The sequence below is a fragment of the Scyliorhinus canicula genome, chromosome 19, assembly GCF_902713615.1.
Source record: "Scyliorhinus canicula chromosome 19, sScyCan1.1, whole genome shotgun sequence".
Taxonomy (NCBI): domain Eukaryota; kingdom Metazoa; phylum Chordata; class Chondrichthyes; order Carcharhiniformes; family Scyliorhinidae; genus Scyliorhinus; species Scyliorhinus canicula.
This window is the reverse complement of record NC_052164.1, coordinates 49,900,549-49,928,030: the sequence shown is the minus strand read 5'-3', so window position 1 is coordinate 49,928,030 and position 27,482 is coordinate 49,900,549.

The window sequence follows — 27,482 nt, the reverse complement described above, 5'->3', positions numbered from 1 at the left end:
TTAAAGCTGTTGTCATCTGTTCGAATAAGGTATCGTTATCCGTAAACTGAACTCCTGTCAAAACCAGGAGCCTATCCATGTTGCTCACTCTAGCACAGTCAAGAAATTTAAAGGCCAACACAGACTGTGGAAATTCCAGCCTGTGTTTCTGCAGCTTTTTATATAGTCTGCCAAATTCCATTATATAGTCTTCCATAGATAAATCCTCCATTTTCCGAAACTTATCAACCATACCGACCATGCTTCATACGCACATAACAAGTCATCTTTCTTATAAATCTTATCCGTATAAAGTAATAAAGTCGCCAGACCTTCTTCTGAGTCTAACTCTTCCAACTCCAGCTCAGAAAGCACTTTGTTTTGGATTTTACTGCCATATGGTAAAGAAAGAGCCAATGCCAGACCTTGTTTTCTCTTTCCTAAAGCAGTCACCTTAGTCCACATAACTACTGCACTTCTCCATTGGTCGTATGATTCCCTTTCAGAAAATAAGGGAGGATAATCATATCCAGCCATCTTCGTCCTGGGTTCAGCCATATCTCCCTTTTTTTCACTTCTTGGTTTGATCTGGAAAAATCGTATCTTTTAACCCTTCACATTTACACAGCAACCATCCTCTGCTCCCAATTGTTAGACGTATTAAATGCTGAGGTATGAAGAGGCAAAAGTTCTGCTCCTTTTTCACCAACACACTTTTATTTGTTGCAACTGACTCTGCACAGAACTCTACACATCACCAGATCCAGAGGCCATCTAAAGCCCCTTTACATATCAGTGTCAATCATTGAACACTTAACATAAATGAGACAACTAATTCCAATGTCTCTTAACCCATTACTTAACAGGGTGGGCCTCCAGGACTGGCAGCGCCAGATGTCGGGGGGGGGGGGGGGGGGGGGGCGGCGGCGGATGGCCGGTCCGTTCGCATCCCCGACCCATGTAGAGGCCCGGGGGCCATCGGGCACCCCGAGGGAGGAGGAGGTGCTCGGGCCCGTTCTGGGTTCCCTTGTAGGGGAGGCCCCAGAACACCGCGACACCTCTGACTCCCCTCTTTCCGTCCCAGGTGCATCAGGTGGGCAATGGGCAGGACACGCTGGCAGCTCACCATCCCAGTCGCCCGAGCTGCAGCCTGGCCCATCTAGGCCGGGCCGCCCCAGGAAACGGCCGCCAAAGGGATCCCGAGTCACAGGGCAGGAATCACAGGAGACCACCTCCAGTTCTGCTGTACTGTCTGGGGAACCACCTAGACGTAGTCAAAGGGCCCGTAAGGCCAAACAATTAGGCACTGAGTAAGTTGTCACGGGTGCAGGGCACAGATTAGTGATAGGGGTTAGGGCACGTGTATGGAGTTTGTTATTAAAATCACTTTCACAACTACAGAAGCTGCCTTTGGACTCTATTCGAAGCGTGCGGGGGTGTCGTGTGTGTTGAGCGCCAGTGTGTGTGTGAGGAGTGGTATTAGGTCGGCCCCAGGAGAGTGTGCGCCCCCGCGCCCCCCCCCACGGCGCCCTCGCCATCCCCCCAGGCAGTGGACGGGACCGTGCGCTGCAGTGTCACGGCCGCATGCAGTGACGGTCCAGGTGGAGGGTGGTACTGTGGCCATGGGTCATCCAACGATGTGGAGCCAGAGCTCATCGCAGAGCGGGTCGTCATCATCCTCCATGGCCTGCAATAGACACACTTCCACCGGTGACCGTGTGAGCCCGGCCCGTTGTGCCACAGGTGGATGTGTAATGGAGGGGTGGTGTGCATGCGGGTGGGGTGGGGGTGGTTGGTGGTGGGTGGGTGGTGGGGGTGAGGGTGTTGGTGGTGGGTGGGTGGGGGGGGTGAGGATGTTGGTGGTGGGTGGGTGGGGGGGGGGTGAGGGTGTTGGTGGTCGGTGGGTGGCGGCGGTGAGGGTGCTCGGCTGGTGTCGTGGTGTGCGGCCTGTGCCCATACTCGGCAATTCCCACGCTCCCCTAGTCAGTGAAGCGGGCGGCTATCGGCCTGTCCCGTGCCCATTGGCCCAGCCGGTAACGGTGGGCAGCCTCCCGTCCATGTCCAGCCGTCTGTCCTGACCATTGACCCCATCCTCCTCATCTGGGAAGGGCTGCACCTCTTCCTGCTGCTCCTCCACTTCCCCCTCCTCTGCCTGCGGCACATCGCCCCTCTGCTGGGCTATGTTGCGCAGGACGCAGAACACCACAACGATGTGGCCGGCCCTATCTGGCGGGTACTGGAGGGCCTCTCCAGAGCGGTCCAGGTACCTGAAAAGCATTTTTAGCATCCCAAAGCATCTCTCTATCACACTCCTTTTCGCTGCATGGGCATCATTGTAGCTGTTCTCCGCGTCACTCTGTGGCCTCCGTATAGGCGTCATCAGCCACGACCGCAACTGGTAACCCCTGTCGCCCAGCAACCACCCCCTCAGCCGGAGGAGGGGGGGTCCCTCGAACTTGCCGGGGATGTAAGACTGCGCCAACACGTATGAGTGATGTACACTGCCCGGGTACCGGGCGCAGACATAAGAACATAAGAACTAGGAGCAGGGGTAGGCCATCTGGCCCTTCGAGCCTGCTCCGCCATTCAATGAGATCATGGCTGATCTTTTGTGGACTCAGCTCCACTTTCCGCCCCGAACAGCATAACCCTTAATCCCTTTATTCTTCAAAAAACTATCTATCTTTATCTTAAAAACATTTAATGAAGGAGCCTCAACTGCTTCACTGGGCAAGGAATTCCATAGATTCACAAATCTTTGGGTGAAGAAGTTCCTCCTAAACTCAGTCCTAAATCTGCTTCCCCTTATTTTGAGGCTGTGGCCCCTAGTTGTACTTTCACCCGCCAGTGGAAACAATCTGCCCGCATCTATCCTATCTATTCCCTTCATAATTTTATATGTTTCTATAAGATCCCCCCAATCCATCTAAATTCCAATGAGTACAGTCCCAGTCTACTCAACCTCTCCTCATAATCCAACCCCTTCAGATCTGGGATTAACCTAGTGAATCTCCTCTGCACACCCTCCAGTGCCAGTACATCCTTTCTCAAGTAAGGAGACCAAAACTGAACACAATACTCCAGGTGTGGCCTCACTAACACCTTATACAATTGCAGCATAACCTCCCTAATCTTAAACTCCATCCCTCTAGCAATGAAGAACAAAATTCCATTTGCCTTCTTAATCACCTGTTGCACCTGTAAACCAACTTTCTGTGACTCATGCACTAGCACACCCAGGTCTCTCTGCACAGCAGCATGCTTTAATATTTTATCATTTAAATAATAATCCCGTTTACTGTTATTCCTACCAAAATGGATAACCTCACATTTGTCAAGATTGTATTCCATCTGCCAGATCCTAGCCCATTCACTTAACCTATCCAAATCCCTCTGCAGACTTCCAGTATCCTCTGCACTTTTCGCTTTACCACTCATCTTAGTGTCATCTGCAAACTTGGACATATTGCCCTTGGTCCCCAACTCCAAATCATCAATGTAAATTGTGAACAATTGTGGGCCCATCACGGATCCCTGAGGGACACCACTAGCCACTGATTGCCAACCAGAGAAACACCCATTAATCCCCACTCTTTGCTTTCTATTAATTAACCAATCCTCTATCCATGCTACTACTTTACACTTAATGCAATGCATCTTTATCTTATGCAGCAACCTTTTGTGTGGCACCTTGTCAAAGGCTTTCTGGCAATCCAGATATACCACATCCATTGGCTCCCCGTTATCTACTGCACTGGTAATATCCTCAAAAAATTCCACTAAATTAGTTAGGCATGACCTGCCCTTTATGAACCCATGCTGCGTCTGCCCAATGGGACAATTCCTATCCAGATGCCTCGCTATTTCTTCCTTGATGATAGATTCCAGCATCTTCCCTATTACCAAAGTTAAGCTCACTGGCCTATAATTACCCGCTCTCTGCCTACCTCCTTTTTTAAACAGTGGTGTCACGTTAGCTAATTTCCAATCCACCGGGACCACCCCAGAGTCCAGTGAATTTTGGTAAATCATCACTAGTGCATCTGCAATTTCCCTAGCCATCTCTTTTAGCATTCTGGAATGTATTCCATCAGGGCCAGGAGACTTGTCTACCTTTAGCCCCATTAGCTTGCCCATCACTCCCTCCTTAGTGATAACAATCCTCTCAAGGTCCTCACCTGTCATAGCCTCATTTCTATCAGTCACTAGCATGTTATTTGTGTCTTCCACTGTGAAGACCGACCCAAAAAACCTGCTCAGTTCCTCAGCCATTTCCTCATCTCCCATTATTAAAACTCCCTTCTCATCCTCTAAAGGACCAATATTTACCTTAGCCACTCTTTTTTGTTTTATATATTTGTAGAAACTTTTACTGTCTGTTTTTATATTCTGAGCAAGTTTACTCTCATACTCTATCTTACTCTTCTTTATAGCTTTTTTAGTAGCTTTCTGTTGCCCCCTAAAGACTTCCCAGGCCTCTAGTCTCCCACCAATCTTTGCCACTTTGTATGCTTTTTCCTTCAATTTGATACTCTCCCTTATTTCCTTAGATATCCACGGTCGATTTTCCCTCTTTCTACCATCCTTCCTTTTTGTTGGTATAAACCTTTGCTGAGCACTGTGAAAAATCGCTTGGAAGGTTCTCCACTGTTCCTCAACTGTTCCACCATAAAGTCTTTGCTCCCAGTCTACCTTAGCTAGTTCTTCTCTCATCCCTTTGTAATCTCCTTTGTTTAAACACAAAACACTAGTATTTGATTTTACCTTCTCACCCTCCATCTGTATTTTAAATTCCACCATATTGTGATCGCTCCTTCCGAGAGGATCCCTAACTATGAGATCATGAATCAATCCTGTCTCATTACACAGGACAAGATCTAGGACCGCTTGTTCCCTCGTATGTTCCATTACGTACTGTTCTAGGAAACTATAGCGGATACATTCTATAAACTCCTCCTCAAGGTTGCCTTGACCGACCTGGTTAAACCAATCGACATGTAGATTAAAATCTCCCATGATAACTGCTGTACCATTTCTACATGCATCAGTTATTTCTTTGTTTATTGCCTGCCCCACCATAATGTTACTATTTGGTAGGCGATAGACTACTCCTATCAGTGACGTTTTCACCTTACTATTCCTGATTTCCACCCAAATGGATTCAACCCTATCCTCCATAGCACCGATGTCATCCCTTACTAATCGCCCTTGAGAAGGTGGTGGTGAGCCACCTTCTTGAACTGTTGCAGTCTATCAGATGCAGGTATACCCACAGTGCAATTGGGGAGGATGTTCCAGGATTTTGACCTAGTGACAGTAAAGGAACAGTGTTGTATTTCAGAGTCAGAATGGTCTGTGGCTAGGAGGGGAATTTGCAGGTGGTGCTGTTATTATCTGTTGCCCTTGTCCTTCTAGGTGGTAGAAGTTGCAGTTTTGGGAGATGTTATCGAAGATTCTCTCTTGTTGGAGATACTAGAGGCTCAAATGTTACTGGTCACTTCTCAGCCCTAATGTTGTCTAGATGTTGCTTATTGCCTACCTCAGTATCCAAGTTACAAATGGTGGTGAACACCAGAGAACGTCCACACTTCTAACTTTATGATGGAGGAAAGGTCATTGATTCAGCAACTGAAAATGTTTCAACCTACAACACTGTCTTGAGCAACTCCTGAAGAGATGTCGTGGGGCTCAGAGAATTGGTCCTCAACAACAATTATCTTCCTTTCCGCTAGGTATGACTAACCAGTGGAGAGTTTTCTCTGACTATTCCTGATTTTCACACAAATGGATTCAACCTTATCCTCCATAGCACTGATGTCATCCCTTACCATTGCCCGGATGTCATCCTTAAATAACAGAGCTGCACCACCTCCCTTACCATCCACTCTGTCCTTTCGAATAGTTTTATACCCTCGGATATTTAACTCCCAGTCGTGACCATTCTTTAACCATGTTTCAGTAATGGCCACTAAATCATAGTCATTCACGATGATTTGCGCCATCAACTCATTTACTTTATTCCGAGTACTACGAGCATTCAGGTAAAGTACATTTATGTTTGTTTTTTTTACCTCTGTTTTGAATCTTAACATCTCAAGTTTTATTCCTTTTAGTATTACTGGGCCTATTCACTGATCTCCCCTCAGTCACTGTACCTTGTACTGTCACCCTTTTTGATTTATGACTATGGCTTCTCTGTCTTGCACTTTCCCCCTTACTTCCTTTTGCTTCTGTCCCTGTTTTACTACCTTCCAACTTCCTGCCTCGGTTCCCACCCCCCTGTCACATTAGTTTAAACCCTCCCCAACAGCTCTAACATCAGTTCCAGTCCTGCCCAGGTGCAGACCGTCTGGTTTGTACTAGTCCCACCTCCCCCAGAACCGGTCCCAATGCCCCAGGAATTTGAATCCCTCTCTCTTGCACCATCTCTCGAGCCACGCATTCATCCTATCAATCCTGACATTCCTACTCTGACTAGCTCGTGGCAATGTTAACAATCCTGAGATTACTACCTTTGAGGTCCTACTTTTAGTTTAACTCCTACGGTGGTCGCAGACCCCCTGAATGTTCATGGAATAGGTCCCCTTCCCATTGGTGAAGAAGGCCCTGTTATCTGCAGGTGGCCGCACGGCGACATGCATCCCATCGATCGCGCTCTGGACCATGGGAAACACGGCCACAGCAGCGAAGCCCGCTGCCCCGGCATCCTGGCTGGCCCGGTCCACAGGGAACTGGATGTAGCGGTCTGTAATGCCATATAGGGCGTCTGTCACTGTCAGGATGCACCGGTGCACCGATGTCTGCAAGATGCCAGACAGGTCCCTACTCAGCGCCTGGAATAACCCCGTGGCATAAAAGTTCAGGGCCACTGTAACCTTGACGGACACGGGGAGAAGGTGTCCTCCCCAAGTCCCACGCGGTGCCAGGTGTGCCATCAGATGGCAGATGTGTGCCACGGTTTCCTGGCTCATCCGGAGTCTCCTCCTACATGCCCGGTCCGTGAGGTCCTGGTACGACGAGCGGGCCGGTACACACGGGGCCTCCTCGGGCGTCTCCGTCACCATGGCGCCACCACTTCCTTCTCCCCCTCCTCCTCCTCCTCCTCCTCCACCTCGTGCTCGTCCTTTCAGGCGGACGGCCCACTAGCCTGGGCGGCTGCCACCTGCCCCTCTGCAGCACCCTCCTCTGCAGCAGCCTGCGCCGTCTCCCTGGCACGCTCCTCCTCCTCCTCCCCCAGGGCAACATGTTAAAGTGCGGCTGCCGCCACGGCGGCCAACATCGCTGGCTGATCAGAAAACATAACGGCCTTCTGAGAGTGTGGGTGGGTGGGGGGAAACAATGTAACGTCAGCATTGCCCTTACCCCACCCCCACCCCCCTGCAGCCAGGGGCCATAAGCTCATGGTTGCGTCTGTATGAAACTGGCACCTGGCCAGGCGGACGACTTCCCTCGACCTCTCCCCTTGCCCCGGCACTCGCCCCCTCAGCCCGGACCTCTCCCCCACCCCGGCACTCTCCCCCCCCCCGCCACTAGTCCCCTCACCCCTGCACTCCCCCCTCATCCCGGCACTGTCCCCCCGATCCCGGCACTGTCCCCCCTCACCCCGGCACTCACCCCTCTCCCTGACACTCGCCCCCCTCCCCGGCATTCACCCCGCGTCCCGGCATTCGTCCCCTCCCCGGCACTCTTCCCCCTACCCGGCACTCTCCTGAATCCCCGGCAATCGCCCCCTCACCCAGGTAGTCTCCCCCCTCCCCGGCACTCGCCCCCCTCGCCAGCACTCTCCCCCTTCCCCGGCACTCGCCCCCTCACCCCGGCACTCTCCCCTCCACGGCACTCTCCCCCCCTCCCCGGCACTCTCCCCCTCCATGGCACTCTCCCCCCTCCCCGGCACTCGCCCCCTCACCCCGGCAATCGCCCCCTCACCCCGGCACTCTCCCCCCCCTCCCGGCACTCGCCCCCTCACCCCGGCAATCACCCCCTCACCCCGGCACTCTCCCCCCTCGCCAGCACTCTCCCCCCTTCCCGGCATTCGCCTCCTCACCCCGGCACTCTCCCCCCTCCCCGGCAGTCGCCCCCTCACCCCGGCACTCTCCCCCCTCCCCGGCACTCTCCCCCCTTACCCCGGCACTCTCCCCCCCCCCGGTATTCGCCCCCCCTCCCCGGCACTCTCTCCCCTCCCCGGCAATCGCCCCCTCACTCCCGCACTCTCCCCCCCTCCCTGGCACTCCCCCCCCCCCCCCCCTCCCCCCCCCGGCACTCTCCCCCCTCCCCGGCAATCGCCCCCTCACCCCAGCACTCTCCCCCCTCCCCAGGCATTCGGCTAAATCGCTGGCTCTGAAAGCAGACCAAGGCAGGCCTGAAGCACGGTTCGATTCCCGTACCAGCCTCCCAGAACAGGCGCCGGAATGTGGCGACTAAGGGCTTTTCCCAGTAATTTCATTTGAAGCCTACTCGTGACAATGAGCGATTTTCATTTCATTCATTTCATTCATTCATTCCTCCTCCTCCAGTAGCTTCAGCTCATACAGCCGCAGGGCATCCCCAGGCGACTAGGAGGAAAGCCACCATTGCTGGTTGAATGCCAGTATCCATTGTTTACAGGGATGAACGGCCAAAAATGTGAGCATGATGCGTACCCCGGCACTCTCCCCCCTCCCCGGCACTCGCCCTCTCACCCCGGTACTCTCCCCCCTACCGGCACTCGCCCCCTAACCCCAGCATTCTCCACCCTCCCCGCCACTTGCCCCCTCACCCCGGCACTCTCCCCCCTACCGACACTCGCCCCCCCTCCCCGGCATTCTCCCCCTACCGGCACTCGCCCCCTCACCCCAGCATTCTCCCCCCTCCCCGCCACTTGCCTCGTTACCCCGGCATTCTCTCCCTCCCCGCCACTCGCCCCCTCACCCCGGCACTCTCCCCCTACCGGCACTCGCCCCCTCACCCCAGCATTCTCCCCCCTCCCCGTCACTCGCCCCCTCACCCCGGCACTCACAGCGCTCCGTGGCACTCTCCCCCCTCCCCGGCACTCACCCCCTCATCCCGGCACACTCCCCTCTCCCCGGCACTATCGCCACTCCCCGGCACTCTCCCTCTTTACCCTGGCACTCTCCCCCCCTCACCCCGGCACTCTCCCCCCTCCCTGGCACTCTCCCCCGTCCCCGGCACTCTCCCCCCTCCCCGCCACTCGCCCCCTCACCCCGGCACTCTCCCCCCTCACCCCGGCACTCTCCCCCCTTCCCGGCACTCGCCCTCTCCCCCTCCACCACCTCCCCACCTCCACCCCCCTTCACACCCCCTCCAGCCCCCCCCCCCCCCCAACCCCCCCACCACCCCCACCCCCAAGTTGTGCTGAACTTTTGTCCTAGATTAAGAACAAATTAATCTACACCCCATCATTCTACCGTAATCCATGTACCTATCCAATAGCCGCTTGAAGGTCCCTAATGATTCCGACTCAACTACTTCCACAGGCAGTGCATTCCATGCCCCATGCTCTGGGTAAAGAACCTACCTCTGACATCCCCCCTATATCTTCCACCATTCACCTTAAATTTATGTCCCTTTGTAATGGTTTGTTCCACCCGAGGAAAAAGTCTCTGCTTGTCTACTCTATCTATTCCCCTGATCATCTTATAAACCTCTATCAAGTTACCTCTCATCCTTCTCCATTCTCATGAGAAAAGGCCGAGCACCCTCAACCTTTCCTCGTGGGATTCTAGGATCCTAGGATTCGGCAGGGTCCGCAGTACCAACTGGGGCCACCACGTAGCCTATTGGCCCTATTTGGGCACGGAGGTACGCATCATGCTCACATTTTTGGCCGTTCATCCCTGTAAACAATGGATACTGGCATTCAACCAGCAATGGTGGCCTTCCTCCTAGTCGCCTGGGGGATGCCCTGCGGCTGAACGAGCTGAAGCTACTGGAGGAGGAGGAAGCTGCAGCAGCGGAGCCTGTCCCAGAGGAGCAGGAGGCAACCGGTGAGGATGGAGAGCCAGCCACCCAACAGGCCAAGAAGCAGAAATCGGAGGGGCCGCATGAGGCCTCGTGTTTACCGGCTCCGCCTGTCTTTCAAGTACCTGCCGGACTGGGCATGCCGTCGAAGACTTTGGCTGAGCAGGGGGACAGTGCAACATATCTGCCAGATCATGGTGCCCCTGGCACCGCGGGGGAATGGGTGAGGACATCCGCTCCTGGTGGCCGTCAAGGTGATGGTCGTCCTGAACTTCACAGGGTCCTTCCAGGCACCGAGTGGGGGCCTGTCTGGAATCTCAGAGAGCTTGTTGCACAGGTGCATCCGCACCGTCATGGAGGCCCTATCTGCCCAGTTAGCACAATACATCCATTTTAATGTGGACTGAGCCCACCAGGATGCCCGGGCAGTGGGTTCGCCGCCATTGCTGGACATCAGAGTTCTCACCCATTATGAAGAACAGGCCCTGGAGGTCGCAGAGGTGATCGAGGACCGAACTGTGACCATCGTGGAGGTTGCCACACTCGCTGGGGTGCGGATCCCCGGCCCCCACTCAATGACCAGTCAAACGTAAGTTGTTAATGCCACACACATTGACCCATCCCTCCCACTGACCACATCTCCATTCTCCCGTAGGACCTGCAGCCAACGTCGCCCACCCATCTGGGGTTCCCCCGAGATATCACCGGCCCATCTGGGCCCCCCCCTTCGCCCCGCTTCCCATGAGAACACCTGGGAGGAGAGCAACGACGGTGTCACCATAATAGATGCAGCACGTCTGTCATCCCCACCCTACACCAAGAGACACATACCTGGGTGGGCGACAGTAGTGGACAGGCACCTGGGGCACATTCTGGTGAGCACCACACTGTTGCCGATGTACATCAGGTGGAGTCAGGAACGCCCAGGTGAAACAGCAGACGGAGGTCTGCTGGATGCCAGGACACAGCTGGGTCCCAGTCAGATGCTGAGCCTCTGGAACAGGTTCACCCAGAGCTGATACAGACGCTAGAGGTGGCCGTGACATTCAGAGGTGGATGTCATCAACCCTCCAGCAGGTCCGTAGCTGATTGGAGGAGTCCCAGAGACTAAGGACACAGGAGATGGCGCCGGCAATGCGTGGTACCGAGGCCAACACTGCCAGGGTGGCGACCGCAGTGGGGAGCCTATGCACAACGTCAGCAGCATGAGTGGAGGTGTCCAAGGCGTGACTCAGACGGTGACGGCCATGGCTGAGCGTCTCGACAGCATGTCCCAGTCACTGGGGACGTGGCCCAGGCTCACGTGAACCTTGACGAGGCGCTGTGGAGTATGTCCCAGTCCCAGGTGGGCATTGCCGAGGCGCTGTGGAGCATGTCCCGGTCGCTGGGGGATGTGTCTCAGTCATTGAGGGACATCGGCAAAGGCGTTGACACAATGCTGCAGACATTGGGAAGTCGCCAAGGCTGGCACAGCCAGACGGCACAGTGAGCGCCAAGCCTCGATCCAGTTGCCCTCCATCCCAATGTGCACTCCAGGGCCCTGTGGGCACTGACTGGGAGGGGGGGACCGCTGGGTGTCAGCAGGAGTCATCCTCGGAATGGTGAATGCGGGTCCCAGCTCCCCGGGGTTCCATCCGCCTGACAACGGTGCATGTCACAGTCAGCACCCAGTACAGGATGGCATGGCTGTGCATGTGCCGCCGGCAAGAGCGCTTGGGCACTCTGGTCCCAAAGCCCCCAGAGGATGCCCACAAAAGGCAACAAAGGCCACGGGATGCGATAGGCAGCAGGCTGACTCCACCTCTGATGTGCATCCTGGTGACACACTTGGACGTAGTGGCAGAGCACGCCAGGCTAAGCATGTCGAGGATGACTGAGAGAGCACTGGGTGGGTGGGTAGCAGATGCAGGAAAACAGGGATAAGTGGGGTGGAAATGGGGTAGGGGGTAAGGAGATGCGAGGGGGGAAGGTGGTGGGGTTCTGAGAGGGGTGGGGTGAGTGGGCCGGCACCATCGGGAGAGTGGGGCAGTTGGGGATACCTTTGTTCACCCTTAAAGTCGTTTGGTCTCGGTCAGTACGACGCCTCTGGCACTTTGCTCAGCAATGTGGGCTGAGCACCAATCTGATGCCCCACCACCCCATTCATGCCACCTCTGTGCAGGTGATGGCTGTGAGCAAGCACTCAGAAGACACGCAGGGGTCAGACTACAGAATTGAATCCAGAGCTCCAGTGCTCAATTCTCTGTGGGTTAGCATCACCTCCTACCCTTGACCGTGTCCCGCTGATAGTGCCAACACAATCCCATCAGCCTGGGGTGATGGTATACTGACGCTGGGAAGGTGGGAATGTGGCTGGTGGTGGGAGAGGAGGATGGTGAGTGGGGGGGGGGTACAGAGGGATTGGGGGTTGGGCAGAGGGGTAATGAGGGATGAGGCTAAGTCCTATGTGAAGCGGTTGAGGGTGTGGGCCTCCCAGGTCCTATGGGTTTGCCGGACACTCACTGCTACCGCTGTCCTCCACCCATCTGCTGGCCCTACGGGTCTTCCCCGGGCTCGTCCTCCCACCCCTCCTGGTCCATGAGGACATGGCACAGGTGTCGTACCATCCTCCTGTTGAGATGGAGCCTCCTGTGGCAGACAATGTTCAAAGGACCAGCGATGCCTGTACACCTTGGGCAATGCCCCCCCCCCCCCCCCGGATCCCTACCTGGCCTGAAGGGAGGCCAAGTCCTCGGGCTATAGAGTGGGGCCCTGCACATGGGTCACCACCTCAAGTCTCTGTCAAGGCTGCTACTGTCACCTCCTCTAGTGTCTAGCCGCCAGGCTGGCCAGCAGCACCGTGTGGGCAGCTTCCGTGGAGGCCAAGGTATCGTCCATACTGTGTCATATCTGTGAGGAATTGGGAGAGAGTGTGAGACTAGTGGTGTACCCACCCTGGGATCCTCGAGTACCCCCATTGCTTCCCCCCCCCCCCACAACCTGCCCTGCCTATGGGCCCCTGCTCACTGTACCCCAGACCCTGTACCACAGACACCTCCACATTATTTTACATGGATCCGGACACTGGTCCCCTGCCTGTTGCAAACACTCATCCTCTGACCGCGGAAATATCTACGTGCTGGGGCCCAGTCCCTGGTTGTTTGGATGTTTGTCGTTATATCCATGGTGTTGCCTCCTACAGTGCACAGGCACAGTGTCCAGGCATCACAGTCTGGTTGGGATCATAGGCAATAACTCTCACGTGCTACATGGCGCATCTGCTCACACTTGGGATGTGTGAAGTGTTCACTTAGCTACGAGTGCTAACTCCCTATTAGCTATAGCCTGCAGCTGAGTGGCCAGGGGCATCCCTGGTCAATGGGGTAGTCGAGCTAGGGGTCACCCTGGAACAGGACCACATGCTACAGTGGTTATGGCGGACCCGCAGGCACCCATCTTGTCCTCACAAATCTAGCCCAGGCCATGGGTAGCCACACCTCCTGCCCCGTAAACCCCCCCCCCCCTTCCCCCACCACGATGGCAGCATATCTCAACCGAGGTTGAGCCCCTAAGGGTTTCCCCACCCGTGCTGAGCATCGGAGCAGCAATCGCAGTGTTCCTGGGCTGTTTGCTTGTGAGCGATGATGGCTACTAACATCTTGGGTCCCCGCAGCAGCCCTTCTGCCTAGGTCACGTCTTAAAAGTTTGTGTAGTAGTCACCACTGGTGTATATATTGTATATATAGAATGTATCTAAAGGTGCTTTACAGTAAGGCCGCTGTACTACAGGTACGGGGGTAGACCCCTGCTGGCTGGCTCTGCCCAGTAGGCGGAGTATAAATATGTGTGCTCCCCGCACAGCAGCCATTTCGTCAGATGCTGTAGGAGGCCACACATCTCAGTGTAATAAAGCCTCGATTACATCCTACTCTCGTCTTTGCGGAATTGATAGTACATCAATTTATTACACTGAGATTTTTCAGAGATGGACCTCCGCATCAAGCTGGATCGACTGCAGCTGCATCCTCAAGCAGACAAAGCCAAAAAGGACTTTGAACATTGGCTAGCCTGTCTTGAAGCGTACATCGGGTCTGCGCCAGACACAATTCCAGAAGCACAGAAGCTCCTTTACACGTGGCTGAGCTCCAACGTCTTTCCACTCGTCCAGGACGTGCCGATCTACGCAGAGGCCATGGCGCTACTGAAGGAAAACTACGCTCAGCGGACGAACAAAATCTACGCCAGACACCTCCTCTCCACGCGGCGCCAACTTCTCGGTGAGTCAGTGGAAGATTTCTGGTGTACCCTGCTCGCCCTAGTTAGAGACTGTGACTGTCAGGCCATTTCGGCCATGGAACACTCGAATTTGTTAATGAGAGACGCATTTGTTACGGGCATAGGGTCTGACTACATCCACCAGCGCCTCTCAGAAGGGGCCATGCTCGACCTCGCGGCGACCAAAACACTAGCGCTCTCATTTACGGTCTCATCACGCAACATTTAGGCCTACGCCCCCGACCGCGCGGACCATCCCCCCTGTGCACCGTGGACTCCACAGACGGCCGCCCCATCATGGATCCCAGCAACCGCCCTCAGCAACCACACCCAGTGCCGCGCTGCAGCCAACCAACCCCGGGGGGCCCAAATTATATTTCTGTGGACAGTCATAACAAGCCCGACAGTGCTGCCCAGCGCAGCGCGTCCTCTGCAAGGCCTGTGGCAAGAAGGGACATTTTGCTGCAGTGTGCCAGGCCCGCTCAATCACCGCTATTGTCCCGGCAACACCCATGTGCTGCCAGTGGGTGCCGCCATCTTCCCCTCCTCGGACCACGTGCGGCCAGTGAACGCTGCCATCTTGCTCGACTCACAACACGTACGGCCTGTGGATGTCACCATCTTGTTCCTCCCAGGACCAACGGGCGCCGCCATCTTGCCTTCATCACGACACGTGCAGCCCCAGGGCGCCGCCACCTTGCCTCCCCCACGACACGTGCGGCCCGTAGGCGCCGCCATCTTACCCGACTCAGGACCTCTGCCCATCGGGCAGCTCATCAAGCTGCTCATCGCCTGCAACCACCGGCGGCCAGCCATGTTTCGCCTTGGTCACGATTGACCAGTCTCGACCACACAACCTCGCGACTGCTTCAAGTAAAGTTAAGGTCAATGGGCACGAGATCTCCTGCCTGCTGGACTCTGGGAGCACTGAGAGCTTCATTCACCCCGATACAGTAAGGCGCTGCTCCCTCGCGGTACACCCCGCTAACCAGAGAATCTCCCTGGCCTCTGGATCCCACTCCGTGGTGATCTGGGGGTACTGCATCGCCACTCTCACTGTCCAGGGCGTGGAGTTCAGCGGCTTTCGCCTCTACGTCCTCCCCAACCTCTGCGCTGCCTTGCTACTCAGTTTGGACTTTCAGTGCAACCTCCAGAGCCTAACCCTGAAATTCGGCGATGCCTGGGGTTCTTTTCGTATTACGCCCAGTGGGTCCCAAACTATGCGGACAAGGCCCACCCACTCATTCAATCCATTGTTTTCCTCTAACGGCTGAGGGTCACCAGGCCTTCAACTGTATCAAGGCCGACATCGCCAAGGCAGCGATGCAGGCGGTCGACGAGACGTTAGCATTCCAAGTCGAGAGCAATGCATCAGACATCGCTCTGGCCACCACCCTCAACCAGGCAGACAGGCCTGTGGCATTCTTTTCCTGCACCCTGCATGCCTCCAAAATTCAGCACTCCTCCGTCGAAAAAGAGGCCCAAGCCATCGTTGAAGCTGTGCAGCACTGGAGGCATTACCTGGCCGGCATGAGATTCACTCTCCTCACTGACCAACGGTCGGTTGCCTTCATGTTTAACAACACACAGCGTGGCAGGATCAAAAATGATAAAACCTTGAGGTGGAGGATAGAGCTCTCCACCTACAACTACAAGATTTTGTATCGCCCGGTAAGCTCAACGAGCCCCCCGATGCCCTATCCCGAGGTACATGTGCAGGGCACAAGTGGACCGACTCCGGACCCTGCAGGGCAATCTCTGTCACCCAGGGGTCACATGTTTTTACCATTTCATCAAGGCCCACAACCTGCCCTACTCTATCGAGGAAGTCAGGGCGATCACCAGAGACTGCCAGGTCTGTGCGGAGTGTAAACCGCAATTCTACCGGCCAGACCGTACGCGCCTGGTGAAGGCCTCCCGCCTCTTTGAACACCTCAGCGTGGACTTCAAAGGGCCCCTCCCCTCCACCGACCGCAACACGTACTTCCTCAGCGTGGTCGATGAACATTCCCGATTCCCCTTTGCCGTCCCATGCCCCGATATGACGTCTGCCACCGTAATCAAAGCCCTCAACACCATCTTCACTCTGTTCGGCTTCCCCGCCTACGTCCACAGCGACCGGGGATCCTCATTCATGAGCGATGAGCTGCGCCAGTACCTGCTCAACAGCGGCATTGCCTCAAGCAGGACGACCAGTTACAACCCCAGGGGAAACGGGCAGGTGGAACGGGAGAATGGGACGGTCTGGAGGCCCGTCAGCTGGCCCTACGCTCCAGAAATCTCCCGGCATCCCGCTGGCAGGAGGTCCTCGATTTTGGCCTCTCCCGCGACTTAACAGCCTCTTTACGGTCTCGCTTAAGTGCAACACAGCCATTAAATCGCGCCCTCTGTGTTAATTTAAAATTCATTTTTACAGGATGTGGGCTTCGCTGGCTTGACCAGCATTTGTTGCCCATTCCTGATTGCCCTTGGGAAGGTAGTGGTGAGCTGTCTCCTGAACCACTGCAGTCCATGCGGTGTAGGTACACCCATATTGCTGTTAGGGAGGGAGTTCCAGGATTTTGAACCAGCGACAGTGAAGGAACGGCGATATATTTCCAAGTCAGGAGGGTGAGTGCTTTGGATGGGAACTTCCAGGTAGTCGGGTTCCCATGTATCTGCTGCCTTTGTTCTAGATGGTAGTGGTCATGGGTTTAGAAGGTGCTGCCTAAAGAGCCTTAGTGAGTTCCTGCAGTGCATCTTGTAGATGGTACACACGTGTATGGGGCTGTCACTGTGTATCAGTGGTGGAGGGACTGAATGTTTGTGGATGGAGTGCCAATCAATCTGGCTGCTTTTTCTTGGATGGTGTTTGTTACGTTCTGTTGCTTGGCCGATAGGAATCATGCACTAGAGAACATCTAGTTCTTTGACAAGGTAAATGTTTATTATTAAATAAATACGTGGGTTAGATAAACAAAGTGAATTATCAAAAATTACTTTCTACTATAAATTATCCAAGATCTATTACAAATATGACTATCCACTATGGCGACTATCTCCAAACACTTTGAGGTACAGAGTTAGGTGGTTGTCCTCTAAAGCCACCTGCTGGTTGGAGGTTGAGGGCAGCACGGTAGCACAAGTGGCTAGCACTGTGGCTTCACAGCGTCAGGGTCCCAGGTACGCTTCCACACTGGGTCACTGTCTGTGCAGAGTCTGCCCATTCTCCCCGTATCTGTGTGGGTTTCCTCCGGGTGCTCCGATTTCCTCCCACAGTCCAAAGATGTACAGGTTAGGTGGATTGGCCATGCTAAATTGCCCCTCGTGTCCAAAAAGGTGAGGAGGGGTTATTGGGTTTCGGGCGTAGGGTGGAAGTGAGGGCTTAAGTGGGTCGGTGCAGACTCGATGGGTCGAATGGCCTCCTTCTGCACTGTATGTTCTATGTTCTATGTGTACATTAATACTTAAATGATTGCTTATGCATATCATCACAGTGTTGAGCTTCTTGAGTGTTGTTGGAGCTGCACTCATCCAAGCAATTGGAGAGTATTCCATCAAACTCCTGACTTGTGCCTTGTGGATGGCGGACAGGTTTTGGGGAGTCAGGAGGTGAGTTACTCGCCGCAACATTCCTCTGACCTGTCTTGTAGCCACAGTATTTATATTGCTGGGGTAACTGCTGCGGGGGATCACATTTGGTGGAACCGGAAGATTCTTCCGGAGGCCAGGGCTGGAAAATCCTGCCAATGGAATCTAGGTACAGAATTTTATACTCCCCACAAAGCGGTTTCTGAGCCAGGGAGGTAGGGGCAGCACGGTAACATGGTGGTTAGCATAAATGCTTCACAGCTCCAGGGTCCCAGGTTCGATTCCTGGCTGGGTCACTGTCTGTGCGGAGTCTGTACGTCCTCCCCGTGTGTGCGTGGGTTTCCTCCGGGTGCTCCGGTTTCCTCCCACAGTCCAAAGATGTGCGGGTTAGGTGGATTGGCCATGATAAATTGCCCGTAGTGTCCTAAAAAGTAAGGTTAAGGGGGGGGGGGGGGTTGTTGGGTTACGGGTATAGGGTGGATACGTGGGTTTGAGTAGGGTGATCATTGCTCGGCACAACATCGAGGGCCGAAGGGCCTGTTCTGTGCTGTACTGTTCTATGTTCTATGAGTGTAAAAATGAATGGACGTGATTCTCCCCAGGGACCCACCTGCCCAAAACCAGACGCAATTTCACGCTTGCAGGCAGGGTCTGGGGCGGGGAACCATTCACCTATTAAGGCTCTTAATGGCCACTTAATCACCTTATCCCGCCCTGTCTCAATTTTGTTGCTAGCTGGAACAGGTGTGGAGATGGTGGTAAAATGACATTTACATTTTTTCCCGTTTTGGGCAGGAATGGGGGGCATGGATACCTTATTCTGAAGGCCCCCTCAGATTTGGGGCACCCTCCCTTCCCTGGGCATTGGAGCTCTGTGACACTCACCCATCCCTCCCCCCCCCCCACCCTGTGCCGGTGACCCCCACAGGGGTGGTGCTGGAACACCGCAGCACCTCGGACTTCCCCCCCGCTCCTGTCCCTGGTGCATCTGGTGGGCAGTGCGCAGAACCACACCACCTGGGATGCCTGAGCAGCAGCTGGGCCCATCCAGGCCGGGCTGCCCCAGGAGACGTGCGCCCTTATCGCAGGGCAGGAGTCACAGCAATCCTCCTCCACTTCTGCTGTACCGTGTGGGGAACCTCCTAGGTGTAGTGTTAGGGCCCATAGGCCAGAAAGTTAGACACCAGTTAAGAGGCACGGTTTAGTTATAGGGGTTAGGGTACAGACTGTATATACCTCTTCACATAAAATACCTGTGAACACCGTTGAAACCTGCCTCTGTGCTCTGTCTGATGGGTGTGGGGTGAGGCGGTCAGTGCTGGCCAGTGGGGGTGGGCGACAAGTGAAGGCCCAGTGGGCAGACCATGTTACCCCCCCCCAATCCCCCGCAACGACCGTCCCCAGCACCCCCTCCCCAGGAACCGTGTTATGGACCGGCCAGCTCGAATGCAGGGATCACCCAGGTGGAATGTGCGACTGCGGGGAGGAGTCAGACATTGTCAAATGATGTGGAGCATGGAGCTCATCGCAGAGCGGGCTGTCATCATCCTCCATCCCATGGACCAGACTCGCTGTCACTGGCAACCCAGTGCCCCCAGCTCGTAGTGCCGCAGGCATGTGTAACGGAGGGGGTCTGCATGTGGGTGGTTTGGAGGTGTGGGAGGTGGGGGTGTTCGGTGGTGTGGGAGGTGAGGGAGTGTGCTATGGTGGTGACCTTGCCCCTGGCCAGCGACCCCCCTAGATTGTGAACCGTGTCGCAACGAGTGCGCCCCGTGTGCACTGTCCTTGGCGGTATCTTTGTGCGATTCCCCATGCCTGCCCAGGCCCCATGTCCCGCTCATTGTCCTCTTCCCTCTCATTGTCCTTGTCGGACAAGGCTTGCCCTTCCTCCTCATCCTCGTCCAGCACATCGCCCCTCCCCTGCGCGTTGTGGAGGATGCAGCAGACAGCCACGATGCAGGCGACACTCCTGGCCTCATACTGGAGGGCCCACCCAGAGATGTCCAGGCACCTGAAGCGCATCTTCAGGACCCCGAAGCACCTCTCGACCAAACCCCTGGTCACTGTATGGGCATTGTTGTAGCGGGTCTCCACGTCGGCCTGTGGCCTCAGTATAGGCGTCATCAGCCTGTTGCCCAGCATCTGCCCCACAGCCGGGTGGCGGGGGGGGGGTTGTCCCTCAAACATGCCGGGGATTAATGATTGCGCCAGTACGAACAAGTCATGCACACTGCCCGGATGCTGGGTACCGGGCGCAGACGTGCAGCATGCTCATCTGGTGGGGGCCGCCGCCGGTGTGGCGCTGGGTGAGTGGCTGCCAGTTTGGCGAGGGGGGGGGGGGGTGCCCATCCATACAGCCGTTGTCACTGCGTGCACTCAGGGGCGGGGTCCGATCCAGAGGCCCACAGTCACCCCACGCCACCTCCTACCTCCTCTCTCTGCCGTCACAGCCAGCACGCCAGGTTCATGAATTTTAAAGCACATTAGAAACATGCCGTTGGGAAATCGGCCCATCCGAGGCGATGAATCGCTGAGGCCCCGGAGAATCAGTCGTAAGGCCCACTAATTATATGCCTCCTGTACTTTCAGGCTGCGTGCCGCGATTATATTGTTTTTTGGGGGGCTGGAGTATCCTGATTTGGCGTCAAACCAGTGTCTAGCTCGATTTTGGCGTCAGAACCTATTCTCCGCCCGATTGCATTTCCCGATTTCGCCGTCCGCAAACGTAGAATCCAGCCCCTGTGTGGCTGCCGCCGATTACGCTCCATCCTTACAATTCTGCCTGAGAACTCCATTGATTCGGAGTTTGGAGTGAAATGCAAACACCCGAGGGGGGCGGGGCGGGGCCAAGGCGGGGCGGGGGGGCAGGGGGGGCCAAGGCGGGGGGGGGGGCGGGCCCGAGGGGGGGGCGGTCCCGAGGCGGGGGGGGCGGGCCCGAGGCGGGGGGGGCGGGCCCGAGGCGGGGGGGGCGGGGGCGGGGCCGAGGGGAGGGCGGACGGAGGGGGGGCGGCCGGAGGGGGGGGCGGAGGGGGGGGGCGGAGGGGGCCGCCCTGGGGGAGGGCGGCCACCGCGCATGCGCTGGTTGGCACGGGCCCAACTGTGCATGCGCCCCCTAGGGGGCCCCGAGTCTCTGGCGCCCCCTAGCACATGGCGCCCCGGGCGACTGCCCGAGTTGCCGGTGCCTTGGGCCGGCCCTGGCAGTCACCTTAGCTAGTATGAATTTAAAATTAAAATGACAGTTCCAGAAGCTTCCATATGAGCACGGTCCATGTTGAATGTGGTGAATAGGCCTTCACCGGGCACTACCTTGAATTCTCTGGAATGGGAATTATTGACCTGGTAACAAATTAACTGAATGGCCTTGAAGGGAGATATATTCAGAAAGATACCTGGAATACAGGAGTTAAATTATAAAAGACTATAGAAACTACTGTTGTATTCCCTGGAATTTAGAAGTTTAAGGTTTAATTTGTTTGAAATTTCCAAGTTATTCAGGGAATGTATAGGATAGATAGAGGGACACTATTTTTGCCGGTTGAGGAATCTCGGAATGGGAGACATACTGTGAAATTTTACACTGAGGGCAGCACGGTAGCACAAGTGGATAGTACTGTGGCTTCACAGCACCAGGGTCCCAGGTTCGATTCTCCGCTGAGTCACTGTCTGTGCAGAGTCTGTACGTTCTCCCCGTGTCTGCGTGGGTTTCCTCCGGGTGCTCCGATTTCCTCCCACAGTCCAAAGATGTGCGGGTTAAGTGGATTGGCCATGATAAATTGCCCTAAATGATTAAAAAGGTGAGGAGGGGTTATTGGGTTCTGGGAAAGGGTGGAATTGACGGCTTAAGTGGATCGGTGCAGACTCGATGGGCTGAATGGCCTCCTGTACTATATGTTCTATGTTCTATTTTCTGGTACCACCACAGCAGTAAAATTCAGGAACACTGCTACACTGAAAGGAAGTTTGGAATTATTTTCGCCAGAAGAAAGGATAATTCAGAGAGATAGGTGCTGCTAGTAAAACAGATTGATATGTTAATCGGAGATTTTAAGGGTTATGGGGCAAAAGAGTTAGAGCAGGTCTGCCAGGTTCTTTCTCATTGAATGGTGAAACAGTCTCAAGTGGATAAATGTGTTACCCTTGCTCCTATGTATAGTTTTTTTCTTCAACATTCTCGTTGTTGCCTGTTTGTCTCCTGTGTATCCTAGATAGTTCAGACCATTATTCTTTCCTCCCAGTTTTTACTGATCCATTTTAGGATACACGCGACCAGTTGGAACCAGTATTCTTATTTCTTCTTTTTTACTGTTTATTTTTCACTCTGGGTTGTGGCCAGCCCTACACAGTCCATCAGCAGCCATCCACAATCCTGTCTGGCCCTCTATTGCATTGCCGTCATGAGATGTACAACAGATTTGATCCAGAATACTGGATTATCTGTAACCATTCGATCTTTTAGTCCCAGTGTAAATCTCAGGCTATGTCAATATCCTGATAAATATAATATGGGAATCCACAATAATGCAACAATCAGAGCGGCCAGGCCCTGAATATTATTAGCAGACAGATGGAGACCCAGCAACACTGATCCAGGAATGAAGTATCACCATAGCAAACAAACCATAAATCAGCAGAAACACCCCGTAGTGCTTGGCTGGAAACTGAATTGCATGAAGGGCCATTTATAGCACAGATACTGGAGGGAGATGATGTGCTGTAGCTATAAGGTGCTGATTGAGACGAGCCTTCAATTGCAATGTCAGCATGTGTTTTTGCTAGTGATGACATTTGATTGTTGATGATGGGTTTTGCAGTTTACAGAGCAATGTTGTTGGTAATATTGCTCAACATGGAACTTTCATTGACCAGAGCCACTTACATGAGTTATTAGAAACAAAATGGTACTTGAGCGGTGACTCAGAATGTACATAGAATTAAATGAATGGGAGACACAAAGAGATGGCACTAAAATAAGGCCCAGACCATGGAGTCAGAGAGATGACTCCATGGCCTCACGGTAGCATGGTGGTTAGCATCAATGCTTCACAGCTCCAGGGTCCCAGGTTCGATTCCCGGCTGGGTCACTGTCAGTGTGGAGTCTGCACGTCCTCCCCGTGTGTGCGTGGGTTTCCTCCGGGTGCTCCGGTTTCCTCCCACAGTCCAAAGATGTGCGGGTTAGGTGGATAGGCCATGCTAAATTGCCCGTAGTGTAAGGTTAATGATGGGGGGATTGTTGGGTTACGGGTATACGGGTTACGTGGGTTTAAGTGGGGTGATCATTGTTCGGCACAACATCGAGGGCCGAAGGGCCTGTTCTGTGCTGTACTGTTCTATGTTCTATGAGGAGACTATCGTCTCCACCTGCCACTACCAAACAGAACAACCACCTCGCGCAGTCACAACTGCCAATAGCATTGACTCATGTTCATTCTTTGTACTGGGTCAGTTGCATGAAAGAATATAAAAACTGGCCACAGGACATGCTAAAGTACTTGACAACAATATGCAACCATCCACGGCTCTTAAAATAGAAAAATATCCTGAGTTTCATAGAAACATGAAACATAATGAAGCGGAAGAGGAGATGACCAAGAGTTTGGGGAAAGAGATGGTTTTGTTATAACGCCCACGGAGGTCACAGTATAAGGACAATCCAATTCCCCATGATGCCATGGAATCTGAACTGGTCCGGTAATTGGGGCAGGGGTTCCCCTTCACTAGAGGAACCCTCATCTGTATATAAACCATGACCTGGATGCAGGTTGAGGATGGAGCCTTATTGTATATCAAATAAACTTTGTTATTGGGCGTGATTCTCCCAAAACGTTAATTTATGTCGGGTTTCTCAGGGATTTTCCCGTCAGCTCTGCCGGCGAGTTCCCCACTGCTATTCAATGACACTTAATCACTTTTTTGGCCCTGGGGAATTTCTCACTGGTTTAACTCACACTTAGAATTTCTTTTAGCACTGGGGAGCTGAACTCGGAGATTGGGCCATCATGTTGAAAGGTGCCCCGATCACTGAGTGACATTGTGGGTCCCCCACACCCCCACTCATGGGCATTGTCACCCCCCACACACATGGACACTGCCCCATACACCCCTAGGTGAGGACACCCTACTATAGGGTCCCTGGTGGTCCTCCCTCTCCAGTTCCCCCAAGTCCCCTTACAACACCCCCTCCCTTCTAGGATCTCCACCTATTACCACCCCAACTTCCCAGAGGCCCTTTCTTACCTGCCATGCACTCCCCCACCCTCCAAACACCCCCTCCACCCTCATTTCATGGGAACGGCATTCCTTGCCTCTGACTCTTGGCAGTGCCACCCTGGGACTTGGGCACCCTTGCACTGCCGTGCTAGCACCCAAGAAGTGCTGCTAGCTTGGCAGTGCCATCCAGGTACCTTGGTGGTGCCAGGGTGGCAGTGTCAAGGTACCTACATCCCACGGGAAGAGGGAGGGAGCCATCCTGCATTTAACCTGATCACCCTGTGTCCTCAGATGTACTGGGAGACCCCCAGGTGCTGTTCTGCCCGGTCCACATTTGCGTGGACCAGCACTGATCGCCATCCGGCTGCAACCTCCCTGAGGAGGCTGGAAAATCGCGGGAGGTCGGTGGATCTTGCGCAGGTAGGTCGTAAGTAGGTTTACGACCTACTTCTGCGATGCCATTCGGTTCCGCCAATTTGGGGCGGGGTTCCGCCTCCGACGTCTCGCTGGACTCCGGAGAATCTCGGAGGTGCGGAGCCTGTCGTGAGGCTGGCTGGAAGCCTTTCCTGGTATTTTCCAGCCACTTTGCGCTCAAACGAGAGCCCAACGTGGTGGGAGAATCGTGTGCATTGTTTTCTAACTGCTAGTACATGCATGCTACTCTGGCAGATTCTACATTGGCAATGAGGATAAAGTGGAGCTGCTATCAACGCCAAGTGCTATGCACCGGAACCACTTTGTCTTAACCTTTCTTAGTGTCACAAGTAGGCTTCCATTAACTCTGCAATGATGTTACTGTGAAAATCCCCTCATCGCCACACTCCGGCGCCTGTTCAGGTACACTTTACAATGTCCAATTTACCAAACAATGACATCTTTCGGGACTTGTGGGAGGAAACCGGAGCAACTGGAGGAAACCCATGCAGGCACAGGGAGAATGTGCAGACCTGGCACAGACCGTGACCAAGCCGATATACCGCACATTGGAAAACTCAGACCGTGTTAGGCAAGTATCAATGACTGGCGCAATATATGGAATGCATGAAGTTATTTTTGCGGACTAACTGGATACCCGGAGATGAACGGCAAACGCAAGTGCTATTGGTGGTTTACAGAGCCCATTACAGCCTCATCAGTAGCCTCACTCATCTGGACTCACCGGATACTCAGTCATTCACTGCTTTAGTGGCCCTGGTAGGGGAACACTTTGACCGAAAGCCACTGGTGATCATTTGGCACTTCCGTTTTCACACATCTGCCCAGGCTCAGGCCAGCGATTTCCTGGCCTACCTCAGAAAATTAGCTGAAACATGTGAGTCTGGCGCTGCACTCAATGGGTTCTTGCGAGATTGAGTTGTATGTGGAATCCATGACACCAACCACTGACGATTGTGGGTACCTCAATGGTCCCGGTCGAGTACGGGCAGCAAATGGTGAATTTACCTTAGGTAGTCGTCCATGGCAGCGGGACTGGTTGCGCCACCTCCATTTGGACCGACAAAGGTTTTGCCCGCATGGCCTTGAAGGATTCCGGGCATGGTTCCCATCTGTGTTCCAGGAGGCATTCGGCACCATAAGAGGGGCTGTGGCCCACATTGACGTCAACCCCATTGCGTAACCACAGGCTATATCAGTATACCTGAGTTCTTGTAATATAAATCATGCCATCCGACAACAACATTACATGGTACCAGGCGTCGGGTGGTATTAAACACTGAGAAAAAACGATCACATCATTGAGTGAAGGCTGCCACGAGGTCCACAGAGATTTGAAGATTTTGCAGACTGCAAGGATGAACCACATGGAGTCGTTGAAGCCACCAATGAGTCTCAGATTTCATGGTAACGTGGAAAGCAACTAGCGTGTGTTTAAACAGCAATTTAATCTGTTTCTTACTGCAGTAAATTTAAGAGATCAATCTGATTTGTGTAAGGTAGCAATGCTCCTAACAGCGGTAGGGCCCAAAGCAATTGCTGTGTTTAATACTTTCAACTTTGCAAACAATGAAGATAGTAAAAAATGTAACAAAGTAATTTGAAGATTTGTGAACATTGTACCCCAGAAAGAGTGAAATTTGTGAACGCTATGTGTTTAGACCATGTTTACAGAAGAGTCCACAGATCATTTCATCACTGATTTAAAGTTAAAAGCTAACACCTTTAGGCCGCGATTCTCTGCTCCCGCGCGGTGTCGGGAAGGCCGTCATAAACTCGGCCGAGTTTTATGATGGCCTCGGAGGCTGCTCCTCGCACCCTATTCACCCCCCCCCCCCCGCGGCCTAGGAGCGGCGTTCCGTAAATGACGTCAGCCGCGCATGCGCGGTTGCCGTCTTCCTCTCCGCTGCCCCGCAAGATGTGGCGGCTTGATCTTGCGGGGCGGCGGAGGGGAAAGAGTGCGTCCCTTGGAGATGCCGGCCCGACGATCAGTGGGCACCGATCGTGGACCAGTCCACTCCCGAGCACGGCCATGGTGCTAACTTCCCTCTTCGCCCCCCACAAGCCACAAACGAACCTTTGGCGCCATGTTCACGACGGCAGCGGCCGGGTGTGGTTGCCGCCGTCGTGAACAGATCGGGAACGTCAGCCCGCTCGGCCCATCCGGGCCGGAGAATCGCCGTGAAAAACGGCGAGCAGTGATTCCCCGAGCCGGGGGTGGGAGAATCGCGGGGGTTGGCAGGGCGGCGTGTCGTGAGGCGCCCAACCCTCCCGCGATTCTCCCACCCGGCGTGGGGAGCGGAGAATCGCACCCATAATTTTTCTGAAGTGGAATATTCCATGATTCGGGACCAGATTGTATTTGGTCTGAATGAAAATAAGCTGAGGGAATGGTTGCTAAGGGAATCGGAGCTGTCTTTGGAACAAACAATTAAGATTTGTCAGGCTTGGAAGCTAGCACACATTTCTGATTAATTGCGGTGTCTTCTTGGAGGAAAGCACTCCGGTTGCTGGCCTTTTTTCAAAAAGGCAGGGAACTTCCGAAAAAAGGCATGAAAGATTCTGCAGCCACTCGCCCAACAACAAACAGATTAAAGATCAGGACAAAGTATTTATGTGTAAAATATGTGGGGCGGGATTCTCTGAGCCTCAGCACCGCATCGCGTCCGGCGCAGGGGCGGAGAATGGGGCGTCGGACCCGCAACACCTTCCCGCGATTCTCCGGCAACTGGAGAATTGCCGCCAGTCGCGCGCGTGTGCGTGGTCGATGTGGATCCCGTCGGGGCCGTTGAAAGAGGCCCCCACAGCGATTTGTCCGAATTCCCACTGGCATGGTTTGCGTATGGTTCCACCCAGCGGGAGCTCGGGTCGCGGCTGCATTGGCCATCCTGGTGGGTGGCGGGGGGTCTGTCACTGGTGGGGAGGAGGTAGCCTCCATGATGGCTAGGCCCGCGATCGGGGGCCACCGATTGGTGGGCGCACGCGATCTGCAGGGCCTACTTCTTTGGCGCCAGCCCGTCGTGAGGGTCCGCCATGTCGCGCGGGGCCGGCGCCGCATGCGGTCGCCGAGCGCATGCGCG